At 41.9% G+C, this 19,579-nt stretch overlaps 1 protein-coding gene across 1 annotated transcript in view; it reads right to left on the bottom strand.

Moving 5' to 3' along the window:
• The window catches only part of VWF (von Willebrand factor), a 197,720-nt gene that overhangs the window by 152,465 nt on the left and 25,676 nt on the right, over positions 1–19,579 (bottom strand). Inside the window, exons 3-5 of the mRNA XM_061205857.1 lie at positions 7,016–7,043; positions 6,128–6,627; positions 1,925–2,016 (exon numbers count right to left, since the gene is read on the bottom strand). The gene's annotated coding sequence lies outside the window, so the exon portion shown is untranslated. The remainder of the gene's footprint in view (positions 1–1,924; positions 2,017–6,127; positions 6,628–7,015; positions 7,044–19,579) is intronic.

Raw genomic sequence — 19,579 nt, 5'->3', positions numbered from 1 at the left:
GTACAAGTAAAGCTGGTGAAGCCTGAATAAAAATGGGTGGATTGTACCAACATCGATTTCTGGTGGTGATATTATATTATAGTTTTGCAAGATGTTACCATTAAAGGAAACTGTTAAAGGATACAATGAATTTCTCTGTGCTATTCCTTACCATTGCATGCGAATCTACAATTTTCAAAATAAAAATTTTAACTAAAAATTGTTTTAAAAAAAATAAATAAACTTGACCTAATGTATCTGTTTAGAGCTCTGCACCCAATAATGAGAGAATCCATATTATTCTCAGGTATACATAAGGAACCAAACCAGCTCAGTTTGCTCAGGACTTTCCTAATTTTAGCACTGAAAGTCTTTTATCCCAGGAAACCCCTCAGCCCCCCCCAAAGAATTTAGATGTTTAATCACCTTAACATTTACAAAAATTAATTATGCACAATTCTCAGCACATTTCAAAGAACAGGTAAAATACACACCATATTCTCTGACTATAATACAACTAAATTAAAAGTTATCTTAAAAGATTTTTTAAATCCTTATACACTCGGACATTTTAAAACATACTTTCAGAAAACAGTATGGAGCTTTCTCAAAAAACTAAAAATAGACTTACCATATGACCCAGCATTTCCACTCCTGGGTATATATCCCCAAAATACAAACACACTAGTAGGAAAAGATACATGCACCCCAATGTTCCTAGCAGCATTATTTACAATTGCCAAGACATAGAAGCAACCTAAGTACCCCTCAACAGATGAATGGATAAAGAGGATGTGGTATATATACAATGGAATATTACTCAGCCATAAAACAGGACAAAATTTTGCCATTTGCAGCAACATGGATGGACTTGGAGGGCATTATGCTAAGTGAACGAATAGACAGAGAAAGACAAACACTGTGTGATATCACTTATATGTGGAATCTAAAAAATATAACAAACTAGTGAATATAACAAAAAAGAAGCAGACTCACAGATATAGAGAACAAACTAGTGTTTACCAGCGGGGAGGGAAGAGGGGCAATATAGGCGTGGGAGAGGGGCAATATAGGCATGGGAGAGTGGGAAACACAAACTATTGGGTGTAAGATAGGCTACAAGGATACATTGTACAACATGGGGAATAGAATCAATATTTTGTAATAACTGTAAATGGCGTGTAACCTTTAAAAATTGTATTAAAATTTTTTTAATTTTTTAAATAAATAAAACATATTCCAGATAACTCATAGGTCAAAAAAATAAATCAGAAGAGAAATTCTAAAATACTTAAAATCATACAATATGAAGATACACCACATTAAACAATATTTAAAATGTGTGATGATGTAGTGAAATGTGTTCTTTCCTGCTCTCAGTTCTTAAAGCTGGTGGGAGTATTTAAATAGCACCTCTTTAAAGGGTTCATATTCTCGATCCAGTAAATTCCATCTCTAGGAACTAGCTTAAGGAAATTACCTACAATGAGGAGAGCGATCTGCCTCCAAGATAATCACTGCAGCATTGTTTCTGATTGTCAAAATGAAAGTGCAAGCATCCTAAACGTCCCAGTTTAGGAGATTAGGCAAATAATTTTGGCATACACATGGGATGGATTATCACGTAGCCAGGAGAAACAATGTTGAGGCACAGTTACAAAAGACATGGGGAAATACTTGCGGTATAATCTTAAGTGAAAAGAGATGATCTCAACTATGCGAAATAGATGTAGAAGAAAACACCGGGGAGAATCGCGCTAACATATTTACACTGTTATCTCTAGATGACAGGAGGTTGTCGCTTTCTTACCTAAACTTCTCTGGAGTTTCCACTTTTTTTGGCAATGTGCTTACAATGTCTTTAAGGGGGTATTTACTTTTTTAATGTTAGGAAAAGGAGGAGAGGGGAGAATAAACACAGAAGGTTACTGAGAATTTAGCTTACAGGTGAAGTTGCAGATCTGAGGAGGAAGAACGAACTGTGAATTCTTAGGAAAAGGATAGGCTCTTTCTTGACCCAATCAGATTCTTGCTTCCCTGGGGGGGAAAAATGGAAAGAAAAATGTTAAAAGAGCACAGTTAAAAAAATTTTTTTTAAAGTTGGATTTACTTTTTAATACTCTTTACAATGAACCAAACTTAGCAATGCTTTTTATCTGTAATAGCCCCAAGCCGGAAACTACCCAAATGTCCATCCACAGTTGAATGGATAAATACACTGTGGTCTGTTCACACGATGGGTTATCACATAGCAATGAGAATGATCTACAACCACACACAACAGAATGGATGAACTTCACAAATACAGTGTTGAGTGAAAGAAGCTCGATTCAGGAAAGTACTTACTGGATACTCCGTTTGCGTAGAATACCAAAAAATGGCAGATCTATGCTGTTAGAAGTCAGAAGAGTGTTCCCTTGGTGGGGGGGGGGCCGGGGGGGTGTACCTAGAAGGGAGCGTGAGAGGAACTTCCGGGTTTCTGGTGATGTTCTAATTCTTAACCTGGCTGCTGGTGATGAGGGGGGTGTTTAGTCTGTGAATAAGTATTGAACTGGGTGCTTATAATCTGTATACTTTCTCTATGAATATTATATCAATATAAAGTATTCAAAATGAAAAAAAACAATAATAGTGCTTGGAAGCATGCTTGGAATTTATCTTCCCTTAATTGCATAAAGTTTCCTAAAAAGCTACTGGGCTTCCTAGAATTTTTATTAATAATTCAAATCTCCCAAGCAGTGTTCCAGACAGGGTAGAATCTACTAATTTTGTGCCCCTTGTTCTGAAGTCCACTTCCTGTTCCAACTAGCTGTTCTCCGGACCAGAGCTGTTTGCCTCTCCTGATGCACACAGAGGCACCTCCACCTACCACTAATAATTAGTTGCCATAATTTGATGTATGCAACATATATGGACGTCAACGTGACACCACACGATGGGGCACAGCGTGGCTTAAAGGGAGGGGAAGAAAAGGTGCGAACACAGAGCTTGTTCAGAGAGACACTCTGTGATCCTCATTCTGATGATCCTACCAGGCACCTAAATCCAGAATCCCCGCTGCCTACACTCCTGAAACCACTCTGCAATCCTAACATTTATCTAGTATCTGGGCTGGGTCTGGGGATACAAAGATGAGCAAAACTGCATCATCCTCTGCCCTCATGGAGCATATGGTCTAGTGACAAGAATGACATAAATCTAAACAAATCATAACTACAAACGGTGATGAGACTTATGTCTATAAGATAGTGATGCTGTGGATGTACACCTGTAATAGAGGATTCCAACCTAAACTGATGGGGCTGGGGGGGGCCAATGAGCTGAGTTCTAGGATGAATAGGACTAAAATCAAACCAAAGATGGGAGGAGCACTTCAGGTCATGGAACCAGCACGTGCAAAGGCCCAGGGGCAGGAGGAAGCTACCTATGAAGAACCCAAAAGATGGTTTGCCTGGCTGGAACAGAGAACACAGGGGAAGCGTGGTAGGTGATAAGGCTGGAGAGGTAAGAAGGTGCCAGATGTGATGTGAATCCTTTCTGTTTTCAGGGCACTTTCACAGACGTGCCCTCCTCAGGGCACCGCCATGCGTTAGCAAGAGCCGGCGGGACCGTTCCTAATCTGCAGATGAAGAAGTGAATGCTCAGGAAAGTGACTTGCCAGAGACCACAGAGAGGAAGTGGGAAAGCCCAAATTCACCCCTTGCTCTCGACTCCTGCTCTCCGCCCTGCACCACCATTGCACCCCGTGTATTGCAGTCCAAGCTGAGCCTTCTTAGGGCCCCACCCTCAAATCCCAAAGCGGAGACTCCGGGTCTCACAGCTGGAAGGGCACCTTCTGGAGGACTCTCCCAGTGGGCATCCTGAAAGGGCTGAAGGGTCCCAGAATCTCTGACTGAGCTCTCCGTGGTTTACTGTGAAACACGGGCTGGAATCCTTTGAGCTCAGACTTCATTGGTGGGAAAAGGCTTTGGGATGATACGGTTTGGTTGGATCAAGCAACCCTGCTTTGAATTCAGTTAGTCCACGTTTCCAGACGTCTGCTTTGAAACACAGAAAATGCCTCTTGTGAGCCAGCCACATCCTCTCATAGGAAGCTTTTACCCACTCATTCGGGAACCACAGGAACTTTCCCCTTACCTTTATGCCTTCCTGAAACACAACCATTCTCTGTGTGAAATGGCCTCTCCCATACTATAGAACGTTTGTTGATTTAGGAAAAAGCACGTATCTCTTTCTTCTTCCACAAATGTTCAAGGACAAATCCTTATGTCTTCCTAAACGTCCAACCTCTCTCTTTCTGTGAGACTGAGTTTACCTGCTATAATTCGCATGGAAAACTTAATGTATCCTAAACCGTGGGCCTTGAGCAAGCTGCCACCACCCCTCCCTCAAGTCATTTTCTGAGGATGGAGCCTCTTGCAGGAAGAGAAAGCCTCGGACATTTAGGATCCTGCCCTTGTAACAAGCAAACAGTAGAATATAATCATGCCCTTGATTGGAATTAATAGCTGCATATACTTAATCACAGAATCTCAGAAATGGAAGAAGTCTCAGAGTCCTGGAGGTCAGAGTCTCCGCTTACTTCATCCTCCACTTCGAGAAAGTTACAAAATTCCTCTGGCCCTCGCTTTCCCCCCAAAGAGTCAGATGTGTGGGGGGGGGGGGGAAGGTTTAACTACTGTCTCCGTTTTTAAATTTTGAGCCAATATTAAAAGCTCAGGATCTTTTACATTAAAATGTGGGTTTCCGGTTCACTTAGAAGACTGGCAGGAAGACTGGATCACATTCTCATGAGGGAACAATCAGCAGGAGATGAGGGTCTTCCCTCTTTGGAAGCGTTCTCTAAAATTTGCAAGTGCCTTCCACCTGCTCTTCTGTCTCCAACAACGAGGTCCATCATCAGTTGCCATTTATCATTCCACTTGCCTTATCATTTTTTTTTTAAGAGCACAGAAACATTTCTTTGTAGCCACTTCTCTATCAAACGTGGAAAAAAATCAGACACTCCAAGAGAGCTGAGTTTCAAGAAAAACAAGAGGCCATATTTCTTTGTAGAAACTGAAAAATATTCCTCTGCATTTGGTTAGCTTCTCTCTGTGGTTCTGGCTACAATGCATGTAAAATTTGGAATATTTTCAGTTTAATATGAAAGTTGCGCTTGTTCACATGTTGAGGAGAAAGCTTTCTTACAACTGAAGAAAAATTCTTTAAAGATCTTTTTAAAAGCTGAAAATGGTTTATAACTGACATTCTTTCATGCAAATAGTGGCCAGTTTAATGACTTCAATAATTGATATTCCTTCCACTTAAGTTATCTAGAGAAGCTGCAAGTATAGATCAAGAAGCAATGAAAATATTTCTCTAATCCTACCCAAATGTATAAATATAAATATATATGAAGTCTACATACCAGATCATATTTTTAGTTTTAATGAAACTAGTCACGATTAGAAATAAATGCCTCAGGGACCTATTTCTCAAAGTAGGAATCATAAATCTCAGGATTTGGGTCTATAAAGAGTTCACTTACTATGGTGCTGATGAGGGGATACTGGCCAAAATTTAATCACATGAAGGACTATGAGAGAGGCTGGGAAAAATAATCCTTAGCTATGTGTCCAGCTAAAAATTGGAGTTCTGTTGCTAAAGAAAGAGGGTCAGAATAACTATTAGAGAATCAGCAACAGATTCGGCCACGATGAAAATTATCCCTGATTGAGACTATAAAATTATCTATAAAATTATCCCTGATTGAGACTATAAATCTAATGTAACCTTGATGCCAAATATGAGAAACCAGACACAAATATGAGAAACCAGACACAAATATGAGAAAAAAAAAATCCCTTGCCAGACTTACTCATGAAGATAGAGTAACAAGTAAAAGTAAAAAGTCCTAAACAAAATGTTAGCAACTGAATACAACAGTATATTAAAAAGAAAATATATTCTGACCAAGTTTTATTTATTCCAGAAATTTGAGTGGTCTATCAATAAATTTCAAATAAATTTGAAAATCTATCATCAAATACCACCCTAATGGATTAAAGGATAAAAATTTGAGCATCTCAATTGATGCAGAAAAACCATTTGACAAGTTTTCTCATTCATAAAAACTCTGGGAATAGAAGAAAATACTTTAACTTACTAAGATTTTTTTTTTAATCTACTTTCTTTTTTTCTTTCTTTCTTTCTTTCTTTTGGCTGAGTTGGGTCTTCCTTGCTGCGCGTGGGCTTTCTCTAGTTGCGGATAGCGGGGGCTACTCTTCGTTGCGGTGCGCGGGCTTCTCATTGCGGTAGCTTCTCTTGTTGTGGAGCACGGGCTCTAGGCGTGCGGGCTTCAGTAGTTGCGGCTCGCGGGCTCAGCAGTTGTGGCTCGCAGGCTCTAGAGCGCAGGCTCAGTAGTTGTGGTGCACAGGCTTAGTTACTCCGCGGCATGTGGGATCTTCCCGGACCAGGGCTCGAGCCCGTGTCCCCTGCATTGGCAGGCGGATTCTTAACCACTGCACCACCAAGAAAGCCCTAACCTACTAAGATTAACTGACAAAAACGTATGGGATACCATTTGCAACAACATGGATGGACCTGGAGTGCATTATGCTTGGTGAAGTCAGAGAAAGACAAATACTGTACGTTTTCACTTGGAATCTAAAAAATAAAACACATGAATGAATACAACAAAACAGAAGGAGACTCACAGATACAAAGAACAAACTAGTGATTACCAGTGGGGAGAAGGGTGGGGGAAAGGGCAAGATAGAGGGAGATTAAGAGGTACAAACTACTAGGTATAAAATAAACAAGATAGAATGATTTAATATACAGCACAGGAAATATAATCAATATTCTATGATAACTTTAAGTGGATTATAATCTATAAAAATACCAAATCACTATATTGTACACCTGAAACTAATATAACATTGTAAATCAACTGTATTTCAATTTTTCTAAAAACCGATTCTAATGAGGAAACGTAAGAATGTAACATCAGTCCCCTTCAAATAAAAAACAAGATAAGGATGCCCAATCTTACCACTTCTGTTTAAATCACATTGGGAATCCTGGCAAATGCAACAAGACAAGAAAAATAAATTAGAGTCATAAAGATCAGAAATAAAAAAAGAATCATTAATAACATACGATATAATTGTCCCAAAAGTATCTACAGACAAAATATTAAAAATTAATAGAAACATTGGCAAGGTAACCAAATATAAGATCAATATTTGAAAATCTAGGGACTTCCCTGGCCGACCAGTGGTTAAGACTCCGCACTGCTGAAACCCATAGAATGTACAACACCAAATGAACCCTAATGTAAATTGTGGACTCTGGGTGATACTGATGTGTCAATGTAGATTCATTAATTGTAACAAAAGTACCCTCTGCTGAGGATGCTGATATTGGGGGAGGCCGTGCATGTGTGGGGTCAGGGGGTATACGGGAAACCTCTGTACCTTCTGCTCGATTTTGCTGTGGACCTAAAACTGCTCTTAAAAATAAAATCTATTTTAAATTGTTCAAAGAAAAAGCCAGAAAAAAATCATTTCAAAATATATGCATCTGTGTTGTGAAAAAGGTCTAAAAGATATAAACAAAATCAGAAACAGTGGTTACCTCTAGGGCCACATTTCTCAAACTCTAACATGTATACAAATTACCTGAGGACATTGTTAAAAGTGTTAATACTCGTAGTCTGATTTAGTAGGTCTGGGGTGGGGCCCAAGATTTTGCATCTCTCACAAGCTCCCAGGCGGTGGTAACTGGAACCAGCTCATTCTGGCTTGCAAGAGCTGATTGTTGTATTTTTAAGAATTTTGTAAATCAGTTATTAAGTAGTCATTATTAAAAATTTAAGGGACTTGCCTGGCAGTCCAGTGGTTAAGACTTTGCCTTCCAATGCAGTGGGTGCAGGTTCGATTTCTGGCTGGGGAGCTAAGATCCCACATGCCTTGCGGCCAAAAAACCAAAACATAAAACAGAAGCAATATTGTAACAAATTCAATAAAGACTTTAAAAATAGTCCACATCAAAAAAAATCTTAAAATATAAAATAAAATAAATTTTAAAAAATAAAAATTTAATTATATAAACTTATAATTAAATAAATTATATTTAAAAGAGATAACAAATACTGGAAACTCATCATTTCCTAATTATTACACATTTTACCATTATCTATACTCTTGAGATTATACGTACATATATATCAGTACAGTGGGAATTCTATCCAATGCTGTGGTACTACACAACTCTTTCCAATTTTGCATTCAGTGACATTGAAACCACACCCCATAGGTTAATAGAAGCTGGTGACTAACAGAAATTCCTGAGCTTGTCTTACAGAACAGCAGGTAAGGGAACAGCTTGTTAAAACCCCTCTGCTTGAAACCTGCCTTTACTGATTAAGCTCTCTTTAGTTATTTTTTTTACTTTCTTTAACTGCCTACCCTCCATGCTTCATATACCTTAGTAATATATTGCCAAGACTCCTTAACCACCCCTGCAGACAGTAGTACCTCTGACGTATGTTGCCGTAGTAATGGAGGCTTAAGCTGTTTTTCAGAAACTTGGAGTCAGCTCATGTCCAGTTCGAGACGGCTAAGACTGGTTGGGACCACTGATCCTAAAACTGGGCCTGCACAAATGTCCAATGAACAACCTTTTGACATCAGAGGGCCCAAAACTCCACCCTCAGATCATGCTAAGTGCCTCCATTTTTTGAATATGCGTCCCATGAAGAAGCATAACCCAGATATGCCTGCGCAGAACACCAATTACCTCACCTTTTCTCTACCGCCCATCACCTTTTTCCACATGTAAGAATACCCTGCTTCTTTATCCCATAAATATCCCAAGCTCCTTGCCTTCGAGGAGGCGGATCTGAGACTTTTTCTCTGGTCTCCTCACTTGGCTGCCTTGAGAACAAACTCTTTCTCTGCTGCAAACCTTGGTGTCTCGGCGTTTGGCTTGCTGAGAGTTGGGTAAACAAACCTGGTTCAGTTACATCACATCAGTAACATGAAAATGTAGCCATAGTGGAGGCTGCAGAAAGCCGGCTATTAATCATTTATCAAGCACACCACTGCTCTGGGATATAGAGCGCTCATCTAGGGCATGGGATCAGAATGGGGGAAAGTTTTAAGAGTGAGAGAAGGAAGAATTGCCGAACACGAACGCTATGAACATTGAATAGAAATTTTGCCCCACTAAGGTTTTCTGAATTTCTAACTTGTTAGTGGCAGGTAGTGCTTAATAAATGTTTACCAGCTCTACGGACGAATGAACGCTGTAAAGAAGAACCAAGAAGTTTCCACTGGAAAACACAGGATGACCCGCTTCACTTCCCACGTGAGCTGGAGTAAAAGAATCGGGTGTGTGCTCCTGGGGGCCCTGGCAGGGGAAGCCCAGGGCTGGTCCTCTCCCTCCCTCCCACCTCAACATTTCCTGTAGGATTTTGGTTCCCGTATCTGGGAGCCAGTATTTATTTAACTCCTCCCCTGGAGTTCAGCAAGAACTATTCAGCAAGAAAAGCCCAAGGCTGCCCAAACTACTGGCCAAGTAAACAAGCGGACAGCCGGCACCCAGCAGACTCCGGGACCCAGCGCCAGCCACAGTCTGGGAAAGGCTCCACCCACACCCACACCCTCTCCAGCTCTGTTCTGCACTCTCTTAGAGCCATCCATCAGCTCTAACTCCCTACTCCCCATCCAGGGAGCATCAGCTGAGCCTTACCTGGGTGCTGGCATCATTGTAGGTGATGGAGACCCAGAGTGTGGGACAATCTACTCCAAGAGCTTATACTTGGTGAGGGAGGAAGTTGATGAACAAGTGTTTGTATCACCCTAACATTCATATGGTGAAACCCTAATTACCCCCAAGTGATGGTGTTTGGAGGTGGGGCCTTTGAGACATAATTAGGGCTAGAATAGGTCAAGGGTGGGGCCTTCACGATGGGATTGGTGCCCTTATAAGAAGAGGAGGAGACCCAAGATCTCTCTGCCTGCCTGCACCCAGGAAGGCCATGTGAGGGTCCAAGGAGAAGGCAGACCATGAAGAGAGCCCTCCCCAAGAGCTGAATCTGCTGGCACCTTGATCTTGGGCTTCCAGTCTCCAGAACCGTGAGAAATAAATGTCTGTTGTTTAAGCCACGCAGTCCATGGTCATTTTTTATGGCAGCCCGAGCTGACTAAGATACGAGGAAGCCAATATAAGTCAGATGGTGACAGCGCTAGGGAGAGGATGTAGGGTAATGGGAGCAAGTGATGGGGGCGAGTGGTATTTATGGAGGGTAGTCAGGAGGGCCTCTCTGAGGAGGTAACACGGGAGCAGAGGCCTGTATGAGGGCTGAGTCTTAGAATATCTAGGGAAGAATATTCAAGGCAAAGAGAGCTGCACAGAAATACCTGAGTGGGTGCACACCCGCTGGGCTCAAGGCAGCCCCAAATGAAGGGAACAGAGAAGCATGATTGGAGTTGAGGCCAGTATGGCCAGGGGACCCATCATGAAGGGTTTTATGGGCTGGTGAAAGGAAATTAGCATTTATTCTGGGAGAGATGAGGAGCCACTGGAAAGTTTTGAGCAAGGAAGGGACATGATCTGATTTATGTTCTAAGAGGATCACTCTGCAGGCTCTGTTGAGAACAGACAATGGGCGAGGTGGTGAGGGAAGAAGCACGGAAACCAGGTAGGGAGCTAACGCAAAAGTTCAGGCAAGGGCTTCCCTAGTGGCACAGTAGTTAAGAATCCTCCTGCCAATGCAGGGGACACGGGTTTGAGCCCTGGTCCGGGAAGATCTCACATGCCACAGTGCAACTAAGCCCATGCGCCACAACTACTGAGCCTGTGCTCTAGAGCCCACAAGCCACAACTACTGAAGCCTGCGTGCCACAACTACTGAAGCCCGTGCACCTAGAGCCTGTGCTCCACAACAAGAGAAGCCACCACAATGAGAAGCCCGCGCACTGCAACAAAGAGTAGCCCCCGCTCGCCGCAACTAGAGAAAGCCCGTGCAGCAATGAAGACCCAACGCAGCCAAAAATAAATTAAATAAATAAATTAAAAAAAAAAAAAAAGGTCAGGCAAGTGGTGGTGGCGGCTCAGACCAGGATAGTGGCAGTGGAATCAGGGTCCTGGTCCTGTTTATTTATTTTTTTATTTTATTTTTATTTTTTTGGCCACACTGCATGGCTTGCAGGATCTTAGTTCCCCAACCAGGGATCAATTGAACCCGTGCCCCCTGCAGTGGAAGCACAGAGTGCTAACCACTGGACCACCAGGGAATTCCCCCGGTTCTATTTTGAAGGCAGATCTGACCAGATGTGCTGATGAAGTCTTTATGGGGCATGAGAGAAAGAAAGGGTCAAGGATGACCTGAGGTTTGTGATCTCAGTGGCTTGAGTGTATGACATCATGCCAAGAAGACAGGACCCTGTCTTATTCTTCCTGACTGTATTCCTCGGGAGAGACAGAGGGCACAGTGCCCGGCCAATGATCAGAGACAGAGGAAGGAATCCAGGAAGAGAGGGGAGGCCTGGGGGGATGGGCAGGTGAAGGCAAGGGTACTCACACCATTGATATCCACAAAGTCCTGCCTCCCCAGAAAGTCTTCCTAGAATGACCCAAAGAGCACTGGCGGCTGGCCCGGCCCTTCCCAGGGGTTATTCTCACACCCATCTGCCGTCCCAACCCCAGCTCTCATCCCTGCACCAAAGCAGTGTGCTAGCCTGTTTGAGAACTGGTTTTACCACTTTTACTTCACCACTGGGTTGATCCTCACAGGGTTAGGCTATAGCTTTGACCACTGTAACAGACAACCGAAATGATAGAAAGCCTTTCTCCCTCGGCTACTACTCAGTAGGTAAGTCATCCAGGCTACAGAGACCTGGCACCATCTATTTCTGCTCTGCCATCCCCCCCGTCCCGGGGACCTGGCCGTATCTCATGGTCTCAGACAGCTTCTCACCACATCCGTGCCCTGGACAGCCAGGAGGGGGAAGGAAGGAGTGGGCAGGGTTGTGGCAGAGACAGCCCTGCCCTTTAAGGACACGCTTTTATCCCACTGGCCAGAACTGGACTGTATGGCCCAAGGAGGCTGGGAAACAGAGACTGGATTCTGGGACCTCATGTCCCCATCTGGATCCACCGGCTGTGGAGGCAGGGAAGGAGAATGTGGGCAGGTGGCAGCTCTGCCTGTGGGTCCCCAAAGCAGTTGAAGGTCAATGCCTTGAAGCTCAATTCCTACTCCTTGTGTGAGCCGCTAAGGACAGGGTCCACCTCAATCCCTTTCATTTTTCGTACAGAATTTTTCACCATACGAGGCATGTTCACCCATGAAATTGTACTTGATTTCACCACACCTTGTTAGGGAGGTAGTTTTATCAGACTTTACCCACAAGAGAACCAGGGCTTAGAGAGGTGGGAGGGTTTGCACAGGGTCGCAGGCTGGTGGACCTCTGGGGTTTGAACTTAGACCTTCTCTCCAGATTCCCTGCCCTCACTCCTCACTAACAGGGCATTTAATGGATTATTATTGTGATGTGGGGCACAGGTGACCCCCACCACCAACACCACCACTAGAATCTTTCAGGAAAGATAGCTGCTAAGAGACAGATGCAACTTGCTAGAACCCAGGCAATGCCATCAAGCTTGTGGAAGAAGAGGCTCTACCCCCCTTGCACATCAGTGTGTGTGACATGGACGCAGAGGACGCAGAATCAAGCCGTCAGTACCCATCAACTGACAAGCCCAGGGCAGATGGCCTCCTCACCTACAGCAGCCTCTGGGATTATGGGTTGGTGTCTGTGCCAGCCAGTTGTGAAATAGGTTTATTATCACCAGTCATGAGTCCCAGAGTGTCCTGTCATGCTGGAGAGGCTCTCAAGTTGCACTTCAACTAAAGAAAACAAGCCAATCATACCCCTCCCAGCAGCTCCCAGCTGGTGAAGAGAGAGCCCTAAAGACACCAAGAGGGACTTCCCTGGCAGTCCAGTGGTTAGGACTCCATGCTTCCACTGCAGGGGGCGTGGGCTCGATTCCTGGTCAGAGAACTAGGATCCCACATGCTGTGTGGAGCAGCAAGAAAGGAAGGGGAGGAGGGAGGGAGGAAGGAAGGAGAGGAGGGAGGGAGGAAGGAAGGAAGGAAGAACATTCACAGAAAGATAGACAAAATGAAAAGGCAGAGGACTTTGTACCAGATGAAGGAACAAGACAAAAACCCCAGAAAAACAACTAAATGAAATGGAGATGGGCAACCTTCCAGAAAAAGAATTCAGAATAATGATAGTGAAGATGATCCAGGACCTCGGAAAAAGAATGGAGGCAAAGATTGAGAAGATGCAAGAAATGTTTAACAAAGACCTAGAAGAATTAAGGAACAAACACCTAGAAGAATTAAAGAACAAACAAACAGAGATGAACAATACCATAACTGAAATGAAAAATACACTAGAAGGAATCAATAGCAGAATAACTGAGGCAGAAGAACGGATAAGTGACCTGGAAGACAGAATGGTGGAATTCACTCCCATGGAACAGAATAAAGGAAAAAGAATGAAAAGAAATGAAGACAGCCTAAGAGACCTCTGGGACAACATTAAATACACCAACATTCGCCTTATAGGGGTCCCAGAAGGAGAAGAGAGAGAGAAAGGACCCGAGAAAATATTTCCAGAGATTATAGTTGAAAACTTCCCTAACATGAAAAAGGAAATAGCCACCCAGGTCCAGTAGGCGCAGAGAGTCCCAGGCAGGATAAACCCAAGGAGAAACATGCTGAGACACATAGTAATCAAACTGACAAAAATTAAAGACAAAGAAAAATTACTGAAAGCAACAAGGGAAAAACAACAAATAACATACAAGGGAACTCCCATAAGGTTAACAGCTGATTTCTCAGCAGAAACTCTACAAGCCAGAAGGGAGTGACACGATATATTTAAACTGATGAAAGGGAAGAACCTACAACCAAGATTACTCTACTCGGCAAGGATCTCATTGAGATTCAACGGAGAAATCAAAAGCTTTACAGGGCTTCCCTGGTGGCGCAGTGGTTGAGAGTCTGCCTGCCAATGCAGGGGACATGGGTTTGAGCCCTGGTCTGGGAGGATCTCACATGCCGCGGAGCAACTAGGCCCGTGAGCCACGGCTGCTGAGCCTGCGCGTCTGGAGCTTGTGCCCGGCAACAAGAGAGGCCGCGGCAGTGAAAGGCCCGCGCACCGCGATGAAGAGTGGCCCCCTCTTGCCACAACTAGAGAAAGCTCTCGCACAGAAACGAAGACCCAACACAGCCAAAAATAAATAAATTTATTAAAAAAAAGCTTTTCAGACAAGCAAAAGCTAAGAGAATTCAGCACCAACAAACCAGCTCTACAGCAAATGCCAAAGGAACTTCTCTAAGTGGGAAACACAAGAGAAGAAAAGGACCTACAAAAACAAACCCATAACAATTAAGAAAATGGTAATAGGAACATACATATCGATAATTACCTTAAACGTGAATGGATTAAATGCTCCAACCAAAAGACAACTTTTGTATCACTGAATGGATACAAAAACAAGACCCATATATATGCTGCCTACAAGAGACCCACTTCAGACCTAGGGACACATACAGACTGAAAGTGAGGGGATGGAAAAAAATATTCCATGCAAATAGAAATCAAAAGAAAGCTGGAGTAGCAATACTCATATCAGATAACATAGACTTTAAAATAAAGAATGTTACAAGAAACAAGGAAGGACACTACGTAATGATCAAGGGATCAATCCGAGAAGAAGATATAACAATTATAAAGATATAGACACTCAACATAGGAGCACCTCAATATGTAAGGCAAATGCTAACATCTATAAAAGAGGAAATCGACAGTAACACAATAATAGCGGGGGACTTTAACAACTCACTTACACCATTGGACAGATCATCCAGACAGAAAATTAATAAGAAAACAAAAGCTTTAAATGACACACAATAGACCAGATAGATTTAATTGATATTTATAGGATATTCCATCCAAAAACAACAGATTACACTTTCTTCTCAAGTGCACATAGAACATTCTCCAGAACAGATCACATCTTGGATCCCAAATCAAGCCTCGGTAAATTTAAGAAAATTGAAATCATACCAAGTTTCTTTTCCGACCACAATGCTATGAGATTAGAAATCAATTACAGGGGAAAAAACGTAAAAAACGCAAACACATGGAGGCTAAACAATACGTTACTAAATAACCAAGAGATCAAAGAGGAAATCAAAAAATACCTAGAGGCAAATGACAATGAAAACATGACCATCCAAAACCTATGGGATGCAGCAAAAGCAGTTCTAAGAGGGAAGTTTATAGCAATACAAGCCTACCTCAAGAAACAAGAAAATCTCAAATAAACAATCTAACCTTAACCTAAAGGAACTACAGAAAGAAGAACAAACAAAACCTAAAATTAGTAGAAGGAAAGAAATCATAAAGATCAGAGCAGAAATAAATGAAATAGAAACAAAGAAAACAGTAGCAAAGCTCAATAAAACTAAAAGCTGGTTCTTTGAGATGATAAACAAAATTGATAAACCTTTAGCCAGACTCATCAAGAAAAAGAGGACTTATATCAATAAATTTAGAAATGAAAAAGGAGAAGTTACAATGGACACTGCAGAAATACAAAGCACCCTAAGAGACTACTAGAAGCAACTCTATGCCAATAAAATGGACAACCTGGAAGAAATGGACAAATTCTTAGAAAGGTATAACCTTCCAAGACTGAACCAGGAAGAAATAGAAAACATGAACAGACCAATCACAAGTAATGAAATTGAAACTGTGATTAAAAATCTTCCAACAAACAAAAGTCCAGGACCAGATGGCTTCACAGGTAAATTCTATCAAACATTTAGAGAAGAGCTAACACCCATCCTTCTCAAACTCTTCCCAAAAATTGCAGAGGAAGAAACACTCCCAAACTCATTCTATGAGGCCACCATCACCCTGATACCAAAACCAGACAAAGATACTACAAAAAAAGAAAATTACACACCAATATCACTGATGAATATAGATGCAAAAATACTAGCAAACAGAATCCAACAACACATTAAAAGGATCATACACAGTGATCAAGTGGGATTTATCCCAGGAATGCAAGGATTCTTCAATATACGCAAATCAAACAATGTGATACACCATATTAAAAAACTGAAGAATAAAAACCATATGATCATCTCAATAGATGCAGAAAAAGCTTTTGACAAAATTCAACACCCATTGATGATAAAAACTCTCCAGAAAGTGGGCATAGAGGGAACCTACCTCAACATAATAAAGGCCATATACGACAAACCCACAGCAAACATCATTCTCAATGGTGAAAAACTGAAAGCGTTTCCTCTAAGATCAGGAACAAGACAAGGATGTCCACTCTCACCACTATTATTCAACATAGTTTTGGAAGTCCTAGCCATGGCAATCAGAGAAGAAAAAGAAATAAAAGGAATACAAATTGGAAAAGAAGTAAAACTGTCACTGTTTGCAGATGACATGATACTATACATAGAGAATCCTAAAGATGCCACCAGAGAACTACTAGAGCTAATCAATGAATTTGGTAAAGTTGCAGGATACAAAATTAATGCACAGAAATCTCTTGCATTCCTATACACTAATGAGGAAAAATCAGAAAGAGAAAATAAGGAAACAATCCCACTTACCATTGCAACAAAAAGAATAAAATACCTAGGATTAAACCTACATAGGGAAACAAAAGACCTGTATGCCAAAAACTATAAGACATTGATGAAAGAAATTAAAGATGATACAAACAGATGGAGAGATATACCATGTTCTTGGATTGGAAGAATCAATATTGTGAAAATGACTGTACTACCCAAAGCAATCTACAGATTCAGTGCAATCCCTATCAAACTACCAGTGGCATTTTTTACAGAACTAGAACAAAAAAATCTTAAAATTTGTATGGAAACACAAAAGACCCCGAATAGCTAAAGCAGTCTTGAGGGAAAAAAACGGAGCTGGAGAAATCAGACTCCCTGACTTCAGACTATACTACAAAGCTACAGTAATCAAGACAATATGGTACTGGCACAAAAACAGAAATATAGATCAATGGAACAGGATAGAAAACCCAGAGATGAACCCACGCACCTATGGTCAACTAATCTATCACAAAGGAGGCAAGGATATACAATGGAGAAAAGACAGTCTCTTCAATAAGTGGTGCTGGGAAAACTGGACAGCTACATGTAAAAGAATGAAATTAGAACACTACCTAACACCATACACAAAAATAAACACTAAATGGATTAGAGACCTAAATGTAAGACCGGACAGTATAAAACTCTTAGAGGAAAACATAGGAAGAACACTCTTTGACATAAATGACAGCAAGATCTTTTTTGAACCACCTCCTACAGTAATGGAAATAAAAACAAAAATAAACAAATGGGACCCAATGACTTAAAAGCTTTTGCAAAGCAAAGGAAACTACAAACAAGACGAAAAGACAACCCTCAGAATGGGAGAAAATATTTGCAAACGAATCAATGGACAAAGGATTAATCTCCAAAATATATAAACAGCTCATGCAGCTCAATATTTAAAAATCAAACAACCCAATCCAAAAATGGGCAGAAGACCTGAATAGACATTTCTCCAAAGAAGACATACAGATGGCCAAGAAGCACATGAAAAGCTGCTCAATGTCACTAATTATTAGAGAAATGCAAATCAAAACTACAGTGAGGTATCACCTCACACCAGTTAGAATGGGCATCATCAGAAAATCTACAACCAACAAATGCTGGAGAGGGTGTGGAGAAAAGGGAACCCTCTTGCACTGTTGGTGGGAATGTAAATTGATACAGCCACTATGGAGAACAGTATGGAGGTTCCTTAAAAAACTAAAAATAGAATTACCATATGACCCAGCAGTCCCACTACTGGGCATATACCCTGAGAAAACCATAATTCAAAAAGAGTCATGTACCACAATGTTCACTGCAGCTCTATTTACAATAGCCAGAACATGGAAGCAACATAAGTGTCCCTCAACAGATGAATGGATGAAGAAGATGTGGCACATGTATACAATGGAATATTACTCAGCCATAAAAAGAAATGAAATTGAGTTATTTGTAGTGAGGTGGATGGACCTAGAGTCTGTCATACAGAGTGAAGTAAGTCAGAAAGAGAAAAACAAATACCGTATGCTAACACATATATATGGAATCTAAGAAAAAAAAAGGTTCTGAAGAACCTAGGGGCAGGACAGGAATAAAGATGCAGACGTAGAGAATGGACTTGAGAACACGGGGAGGGGGAAGGGTAAGCTGGGACGAAGTGAGAGAGTGGCATGGACATATATACACTACCAAATGTAAAATAGATAGCTAGCGGGAAGCAGCCGCATAGCACAGGGAGACCAGCTCGGTGCTTTGTGACCACCTAGAGGGGTGGGATAGGGAGGGTGGGAGGGAGATGCAAGAGGGAGGAGATATGGGGATATATGTATATATATAGCTGATTCACTTTGTTATACAGCAGAAACTAACATACCATTGTAAAGCAATTATACTCCAATAAAGATGTTAAAAAACAACAACAACAACAAAAAGAGTCATGTACCACAATGTCCACTGCAGCACTATTTACAATAGCCAGGACATGGAAGCAACCTAAGTGTCCATCGACAGAAGAATGGATAAAGAAGATGTGGCACATATATACAATGGAATATTACTCAGCCATAAAAAAGAACGAAATTGGGTCATTTGTAGAGACGTGGATGGATCTAGAGACTGTCATACAGAGTGAATTAAGTCAGAAAGAGAAAAACAAATATCGTATATTAACACATATATGTGGAACCTAGAAAAATGGTACAGAGGAACCGGTTTGCAGGGCAGAAATAGAGACACAGACGTAGAAAACAAATGTATGGACACCAAGGGGGGAAAGTGGCAGGGGGGTGGGGGTGGTGGGATGAACTGGGAGATTGGGATTGACATGTATACACTAATATGTACAAAATAGATAACTAATAAGACCCTGCTGTTTAAATAAATAAATAAAATAAAATTCGAAAAAATAAAAGAAGGAAGGAAGGAAGGAGAAGAGGGAGGGAGGGAGGGAGGAAGGAAGGAAGGGAGGGAGGGAGGAAGGAAAGGAAGAGAGGAGGGAGGGAGGGAGGGAGGAAGGCACCAAGAGAGGGGACAGCAGGTTTCCCCCGGGCTCCTCAGGGACATCACCTGAGCCCTCAGCATTTGCCCCCCAGCATCCTTCCTCCCATACCCACAGAGTGTCCTTCCCAATTTCCACTCCTGAAGCTACAACCTCCCACCCTGCAGACCTAGCCCACTCCTACAGTGCTGGGCAGGCTTCGAAGGACTGGCAGAAATCACAAAGCCTTAGAATATTGAGCAGAATGGGCATTAGAGACCTCCAACACCACGGCCAGAGTGGTACCACATGGCAGAGGCCTGATGAGCACACATTATGTGCGGGGCGCTGCCTGAGGTTCTCTGCATCTTGCTTTACCTAATTCAGAAGGGACTACCTGGCTTTGATCCCAACTCTGCCACCTAGAC

Source organism: Eubalaena glacialis, chromosome 11 (assembly GCF_028564815.1).
Source record: "Eubalaena glacialis isolate mEubGla1 chromosome 11, mEubGla1.1.hap2.+ XY, whole genome shotgun sequence".
Lineage (NCBI taxonomy): Eukaryota > Metazoa > Chordata > Mammalia > Artiodactyla > Balaenidae > Eubalaena > Eubalaena glacialis.
This window is presented reverse-complemented; position numbering and strand designations above follow the sequence as displayed.